Below are 8,194 nucleotides of genomic sequence, written 5' to 3'. Positions count from 1 at the left end.
ACACTGTGGTAAAATCAAGATAAATTGCTTTGCAGTGGGACAATCCTAATGTCCACACTCAACTATATTTCGTTTAATGAGGTGCATTAACAGTAATTAAAGGATGTAGAACTATAATTCAGTTTTTACAGCCTCTCCTTTAATCTGCCTTTCTCAGTACCCGTCTGTCTAAAAGTCTCTGCTTCTAGAAAAATATTTCGGCCTGTTAGAACAAAGAAGAGGAATGTGGCTCTTTTTTGTGGCATCATAATCTGCCCTAATCCTGTCTGGTGATCCTAAAATTGAGTCCCTCGCATCCCACATATGTCCGATAGCTTTTACAGTTGCCATAAGGCTGTCTAAGGTCCAGACTGGGCAGTAGATGCTCATTCTGTCAACACAAAGGAAGACACAATGATTTTCTTGTTTTGCTCGCAAGCTTTTGCAAGCAGTCAGGGTGGTGAGATGCCCAGCGTGATCTATGCTGGTCATCACCAACATCAGAGACCATCATCACACTGGCTTTTCAAGCCATTCTAGACATGCTTTTAGACTGATAATTCATTACCAACCAAAGGCGACAGCAACCTTTCAAATAAACATCTGTTTTTATAAAACCATATAAAAGTAACATCCGATATAAAACCAATGTCATGTGCCCAGTGGGCGTTAAACGACAAGAGCCCTGCATGTTTTCAAAACCACAGCCAGATCCATGTAAAAAAAAAAATGAAAGTAATACTGGAATGGCAACCGCAGGTATTGACATGTTTGTAATGTTCACTCCTTATTCTTGGCACTGTACAGTCTGAACATGAGATGTCATCGGTGCTGTATTTATGGCTGCAGGTGCACTCTTAGGTCCATCATTCTTTTACTGTGTGCAGCCTCGTTAAGGTGCTGTGATGCTGCTGTAACGCCGTCATTACACTGTCATAGCAGGGATGTGCTGGCATGGCTGTAGGCATGCTGTTAGGGCAGTATCCTCGTTGGCCCCCACACTGGTAGGGGGCCGGCAGGGGCCTCGGGCACCAGTGGAATTAATTACAGACAAAAGCGATGCGGTTTGGAGTTGTCATGCCAAATTTATCACTGGCGTTTTAATGTGCCTCATCTGAGCCTCTCCAAACTAGCTGACTGCCTGGGGGCAAGTCCAGGGCTCTGTGTGTGTGTGTGTGTGTGTGTGTGTGTGTGTGTGTGTGTGTGTGTGTGTGTGTGTGTGTGTGTGTGTGTAAAAAAGGGGACCCACATGAGCTGCAGGCTATGCTAAATCCAGGACTGGATGCTGTGAAGGCTAACAATGCCCCAAGCAAATTCAGCATGTCTACCAGAGCCAGCGTCCCCCTAGTCTGTCTAGCTCCCGCCCCCTGCTCTGGGGACTGAGGTTCAAATCTTCCTCTGCCTCCATTAATTCTGTCATTTTGGCGATGATAATTCTTCACGGGGTTGAATGGGATGTCAGTGGCCGTTTGTTTTCTCCAACACTACATCTTAACAGGAGCAGAAAACCACAGCTGTGACTGGACTAAAGAGCAGAGATCCAGATCAGAGCATTACTAAAAACACACACACAAAAGAAAACTGGAACGCACTGTAAATAGTGCAGTCTGGAAGCGCGCAGAAAAACGAGAAGCAGCTCATGACCCGAAGAGTACCATCTCACCGGTGAAACATGGTGGCATGCATGAACGCCAGTGCAAGAGCCCAGAATATACTGCTAAAGCAACTATGGAGCTTTTGAGGATCTAAAACTGGAATGCTCTTGACTGGCCAAGTCCAGTCACCTGACCTGGACCCCAGCGAGCACGTGTTTCACTTAGACCCAAGACGGAAGGAAGCGAGCCCTGAAAAGCAGGAACTGGCAGTGGCCACAGGGGTCTGATGGAGCATTACCAGGTGACACACCCAGCATCTGCTCATGTATGTGGGCTGTGGACATTTCTTTCTTTCTTTCTTTCTTTCTTTCTTTCTTTCTTTCTTTCTATCTATCTATCTATCTATCTATCTATCTATCTATCTATCTTCGATGCAGCAAAACTGAAATCTGGGTGATCAGAAGCCCAAAATATTAAAATATCAAAGGCAATTTGTTACAAAAAAAGGTATTAATCAGAAATGACACCTAAAATGTCTTTAAGGGCATGGAGTTATTTCGGACAGAATATTTCAGACAGAATATCTCACATTTTGTACTCAAGGAGTTCCTCAGAGGTACAGTGTTAGTCTGCTCCCTTAGTAGAGACGGAGTCTGCAATATTAGCCCGAGGCAGCGGAGCAGAAACATATTTAAAGGCATTTAGATATTCTCCTTAATGCTACTGTTATGACTCTTTATATCAGAGGAACACTGAGATTTCCCCAGTGTGCACTGCCACATAAGCTACCATTATATTTCTGCTTCACCAGCACAAAGCTTAACGCCGTAGTTCAATAATAATACAGAAGGGAATCTTATGCAGGGTGACGCAACGATTGGTCTTGAGACAACTGCTTAAGGCTGCGCTGTTTTCCGCCTGCGATTTACCTCGTCAGCAGTCGGATGAGTAAAGTTACAGTCAAAAATCACCGCGCTTAGCTAGAGCTGACTTCACCGCAAATCAGATTGGAAAACCAAATGGAAAAGGGCCTACACCGATTTCAGGAGAGGAACTGATCCCGTGCGTGAGATGGCTTTGGCTTCTTGACCGTGTCAGAATGCCTTAAAACCAAAGTAGGCCGACTCGCCCCTCCAGCTGAGTGGAGGGCAGAGGCTGGCCTGAAAAGCTCGGCTTTTTCCTTGGACGCCGCAGACAAAAGGACGGAGCAAAACGAGGAAAAGGAGGCAAAAGAGCAGCGAAGGACGCAGCAGGCTAGTCTCAGAGGGCCCGCCGTCCTGCTGCGGTCGTCGTGCAAGCCTGGTTGTAAGTAATAATGTGGCCTTTAATGATGGAATGATAGACCTGCCAAACAGTGACTGTGCTGCCATACACTGCCACTCGGCGTCTCTGCACACTCCCTCACTTGTGTACACTCTCACACACACACACACACACACACAGCCCAGTGGGGGACACATTAGCATATCCACCTCAATTCCCAGTCCACGTTAACATAATCCATATTTGTTGGGTAAAGGCCGGGGAGGGAGGGTTGGGGGTGGGTTTGGGGAGCTCCTGTATGGAGGGTGTACGCTGCTATGACACTCTTCAAAGGCAGCCTGGCACGCCACACGACGCATGCTTGACCAGCTAAGCAATTCAGGAATGCAAATGGCAGAGCAGCCTCTGCTCTGCCTCAGGCTCACGGGGACAAATCCCTTTTGGCGAGGCATCTCTCTGTCTGTCCAACGCAGCACTCCTTAACACCCACACAGGCCACATGCGATCGCTATTCTACACACTGCAAAGGGAAAGAGAAAGACAGGTAGATAGACAGATAGATATGGGAAGAGGAAAAGAGGGAGCGAGAGAAAGAAAGAAAGAATAAAAGAAAAAAGAGTGAGAGAGAGAGAGAGTGTGTGTGTGTGTGTTTGTGTGTGTGTGTGTGTTAGGCAGAGAGATAGCATATGTACACAGAATAGCTCTGAATGGGAAAAAATTCTATACACCCCACATTCGCTTTCCGAAGACTGAAGTCTTTGTGCCTCTGTGTCACCCTTGTTTGACACAAATACATACACAGGTTTTTTTCTTCATCTGACTAACTCATTATTGCTTTAATGCAGTTTCCTAATTTGTTTTCTAATTCCTAATCTTTTTTTTTTTTTTTTTTTTACTTTTTTAGCTTTGATTCCACTAGTCAGTCACTCAAATAATAATATGTCCCAAACCTCTGAGCCAGTTTCCTGATACCTGATGTTTCCACTGGTTATTTCGTATTTATTTAATGAGTCATTAGTATCAGTATTGTCAGATTAAATCCAATGAACCAACTTCAGGACTCAATTGGAATGACTTCCGACTGATTTGATATTTTAACCAGTGTTCCCTTTCTGCTCATGGTCATTTTTGCCTCAAAATACACACAGCAGGCCTACAATGAAGCCTACACCTGACTCACCTCTGCCCAAACCAAAAGATCACACTTACACTTTGATCAGAAAAAAAACAACTTCCGTATTCACGAGAGTCTCTAAATGTGTGTTGCGAAGGAGTTTGACCTAGGTTGGCTGCTACACTTACCCATTAAAGAGAACTATTAAAAGCTACATTAGTGAACTTCAAAGACCTAAATTAGACAATGAGAGGCAGAGCTTATAGACACTACTTTACCCCAAGGGGGTGTTGTAAATCTTTGACCAGACCCTAAACAAGCATATACAGTGGACCTAATCTGCGCTCATGGCTTGATCAACAGAAAGGCGGTTTACATCTCTGGTCTGGTCTTTCATGTCCTCGGCACTGTTTACGGAGTGGAACAGGAGGCACCAAACCCTTCAGGGTGAATGTTCATAAAACCTGAGCACAGTTTTATAGGAGACAGGAGCAATACGACATGGAAACAGCTTATTGCTTCAATGTTCATAATGACCAATTAAATGAATATGAAAGTATGGCGGCTTTCATGTGACATCAAAGGGTTATCGGGTGCATATCACTTAGCAGTAAATAATAACTCACTTTGTATTCTTAGTTTGAAAAGAAAAATATATCAGCATTTAACCCACAGGAGAACAAATGCATGAACAAAAAGCGTGGCCATTTGGGACCATTTTGATTGCACAAAGTGCACCCTACTATACCTCTGTTCTTTACATTTATTTAAGGAAAAATGGAAAAATGTCCTTTTGTTACAATGCATTTATTTTGGTCCTACTCGTAGATAAGCTGTTGATCAGAAATGACCTTCTCAAAAACAGTGACGCCTGCTCTGGGGGCCGTATTGTAGAAAATGCAGCAGTCATTCCGGGACGGTGAAGCTTGGGGCAGAATCTGATTGGCTGGTATATTCCTTCCCAGTGACAAAAACTGCCCATCGCGCTCTTGTGGTACCGAGTCACATGACACCAGTGCGAGTCCGACCTGAACCCGAGGGCAATCCTGGCACCTCTCTTTGAAGCATGGCTGAACTGATCCCAGTTGAATGCCAATAAAGACAGAAAAAAGGGAGAGCTGTTGTGAGCGCGACCTGGAGCCTCTGGTTGGAGACTAACACGGAGCCATTTTAATAAGTGCCAGATATCTGCATGAATACTATATCCACCTGCCTATGGGTTACCTCGTGCTAAAGTCGTCCGCACTGATAGTGCGCCACATTGGACTTTTGTTCTTTTTCACCTGCTGTGCAATTACCTGGTGAGAACTACAAAGCAGCTCGTCCATACACATACACACATCCAATTTGTGCAGTGTTTCAGGAGAGGTGAGAGGGCACCCCTGTACGGCCCCTGCCTGGGCTCACTGCCCTCCGAGACAGAGAGACAGGGTTCGTGATGCCCGTGACCAGTTCAGTACATTTCACACAAACACCCCACACACACACACACAGACATACACACACGAACACCAGCGTGCACACACATCTGAATTCAAAGGCTTATAAAAGCGGCATGTCATCAGGCAGCTAAATTGCATTGGCAGTGGTGAAGCAGGGGTCACAGGGAGTCCTGCGAGGAACACAGACGCCTGCGTGTTTGCGCATGTGTGAGTGTTTGTGTCTGCGCGCATGTGTGTACATGTGTGTGCGCCGCTGTGTAACGCATGGAAGCACACAGTCTGCACACAGCACAGTAATGACTCTACTGCCAGCCCAATAAAGACAACCCCCCCACACACACACACACACACACAATCCCCCACCGACACTCTCACACCCACACTCCCTCCCACACACACGCGCATTCACACAATCCAGTGAAAGTTCATGCAACGTCCATGTTGTGATGCAGATGGGCTGTGGCTTTTATTCTACATGGCAATCAGTTTAGCAAAGCATGAGGCTTATATTTAAGTAGAAGCATGTGTTTAATGAGCAATTACTGAGAAAATTAAATAAAAACTTATTTTTAAGTTAATTACAATAGCATGTTTGTCACACTTTTAGACACCCTGATATACAAATCTAAATCTTTGTGCTTCAGGTTACCTTTTTTAAAGGCCAAACTAAATAGATGTAACTTTTCAGTGCAGACGCACACATGCACACCTAGCGCTGTGGTGAGAGCAGACAGCAGGGGAGTTAACTTGACTAATTAAGTGTGTGTGTGACGTGTTAAAGCGAGCAGAAGCCCTATGACATATGCCAGTACGCTGGTGGCTCCAGGAGCTCTTTGTTTGTGGGAATTGATGGTGTTTCGCTCGGCCCTCCCTCTGGGGAGGCTCGCTGACCTGAGGAGGCTCCAGCAGGGCCGGAACCTCCCACTATGATGCTCTCACTCGTTCCGCTCGCTCCTCCCTGCTCCTCCCTGCTAGATCTCTAATGCCTTTTTGTCACCTCCCTCCCTCTCTCTCTCTCTGTCTCTTTCTCTCTTTCTGCTCTCAGGGTTCATACTTACAGTGCTGAATGTTCTTCTTTATCTTAACACCTCCTCCAGCTGTCGGTACCGCCGGCCCACACACCCACCCTACTTCCTCCAGCATGCCCACTACCCAGCCAGTGCTGCCAGCGGCTGTAAAACCACGGGCACCCCCACCCGCATTACTCCATCCAAACACACGCCTCCCTCTGTCTGCGCCTGCTCCGCCCGTCCATGTTTATACACCCTCCATCTAGCTCTTATTCTCCCTGCCCTGTGACCAAACGCCCCACCCACACACCCACCCACCCACACACGCGTGCCCGGGCCACCTGCTTGGTGCCTGTGCTGGTGCCCCCACCCGCCAGACTGCCCGGCAGTGCCTCCAGCTTAAACGCTCATTTTGTGCCTCTCAGCACGGGACTTATTGATATAAATAGCTGTGTACAAAGTGCACACTCTGTTCTTCCCCGGATTGCCTCTGTGCGTGCGTGCGTGTGTGAGAGTGTGTGTGTGTGTGTGTGTGTGTGTGTGTGTGTGTGTGTGTGTGTGTGTGTGCGTACGTGTGTGTGTGTGTGTATGTGTGTGTGTGTGTATGTGTGTGTGTGTGTGTGTGTGTGTGTGTGTGTGTGTGTGTGTGTGAGAGAGAGAGAGACAGACAGAGAGTGCCTGCAGGGCAAATATGAAATATGACCACAGTGGACACAAGCTAAATGACAGTTTTCATTATCATCACAGAAGGTAATTACTGTTACACACATTTTATAGACTGGTGGGGATAAAATGGGCATCATTTGTAAAGGTTATTTAAAGGTTTAACACTGAAATTTATACCTTTAAATTAATAGCACTACAGTTTTCAGATGATAAACAAATGATAAACATCATGTTCAACTAGTTGACTAGTTAACTGCCTTTTTTGTAAAGTGTAGGGAATCTTCACCACATGCTGACAGACACACATACATGGCAAGATGTAAACCTCTATACATCAACCTCGCTGTCCCAACGCAGCAAGGTTTGCCCCTTGTACCTGAGGTTTAAACATGGACACACAGAACCCTGGTGCTCATAGAGTTAAAAGGTTTTATTGGTGTGTAAACAAAAGCAGAGGAGAAAAGTCCATCTCTTTCACTCACCTAAACCTGCGTGACATCAGATTAATCTTTCCCCATTAAGATGACAACACAATTTGCTGAGAAGTTGAGTGTAAATAAATACGTAGGAGGGAGATAATACATCAGAGAGCTGGCTAGTGAGCAACCATTACAGCAGGGCATTTATTTCCATCCACACACACACACACACACACACACACACACACACACGCAGACGGCCAGGGGAGCGCGCTGTCTGATTTACCAGGCGCGGCGCCGAATTCTCAGAGCCTGACAAGGAAAATAAGAGTGTTTGGACAGTGACACGTTAACTTTCATCACTGCAGACATAACATGCGTGCGCACACACTGAGAAACACGCGTGCACATGCTCGCGATATCTCGCCATGCTGAGTCTTTCCAGCTAGCTCATAAAGGACTGGCAGTAATATACAACCGTCCGTTTAGCTCGTAACAGTAGTTTTGTCACCATTAGCTAATACTAAGGAGGTAGCAGCAAAGACCCATCTGCTGGGTTTAGCTTGGGTGCTGCTTGCAGTCTGACTCATGAGCTCACTTTAGCAGATATGTATGTGTGGGGACACACACACCCTTGTGTAGTGTTTGTGTGTGTGTGTGTGTGTGTGTGTGTGTGTGTGTGTGCACGCATGTGGTTTGCATTCTC

At 46.1% G+C, this 8,194-nt stretch overlaps 1 long non-coding RNA gene across 1 annotated transcript in view; it reads right to left on the bottom strand.

Annotated features, from left to right (window-relative positions):
* Window positions 1–6,577, bottom strand: part of LOC145657444 (uncharacterized) — a 19,859-nt gene extending 13,282 nt beyond the window's left edge. Inside the window, exon 1 of the long non-coding RNA XR_014123108.1 lies at window positions 6,452–6,577. This is a non-coding gene — a long non-coding RNA (uncharacterized LOC145657444). The remainder of the gene's footprint in view (window positions 1–6,451) is intronic.
* Between the last annotated feature and the right edge of the window lie 1,617 nt (window positions 6,578–8,194).

This window comes from Electrophorus electricus, chromosome 4 (genome assembly GCF_041902795.1).
Source record: "Electrophorus electricus isolate QZ-2024a chromosome 4, ASM4190279v1, whole genome shotgun sequence".
NCBI classification, from domain to species: domain Eukaryota; kingdom Metazoa; phylum Chordata; class Actinopteri; order Gymnotiformes; family Gymnotidae; genus Electrophorus; species Electrophorus electricus.
The sequence above is the reverse complement of the archived record's forward strand: the minus strand, read 5'-3'. Positions and strand labels throughout refer to the sequence as shown.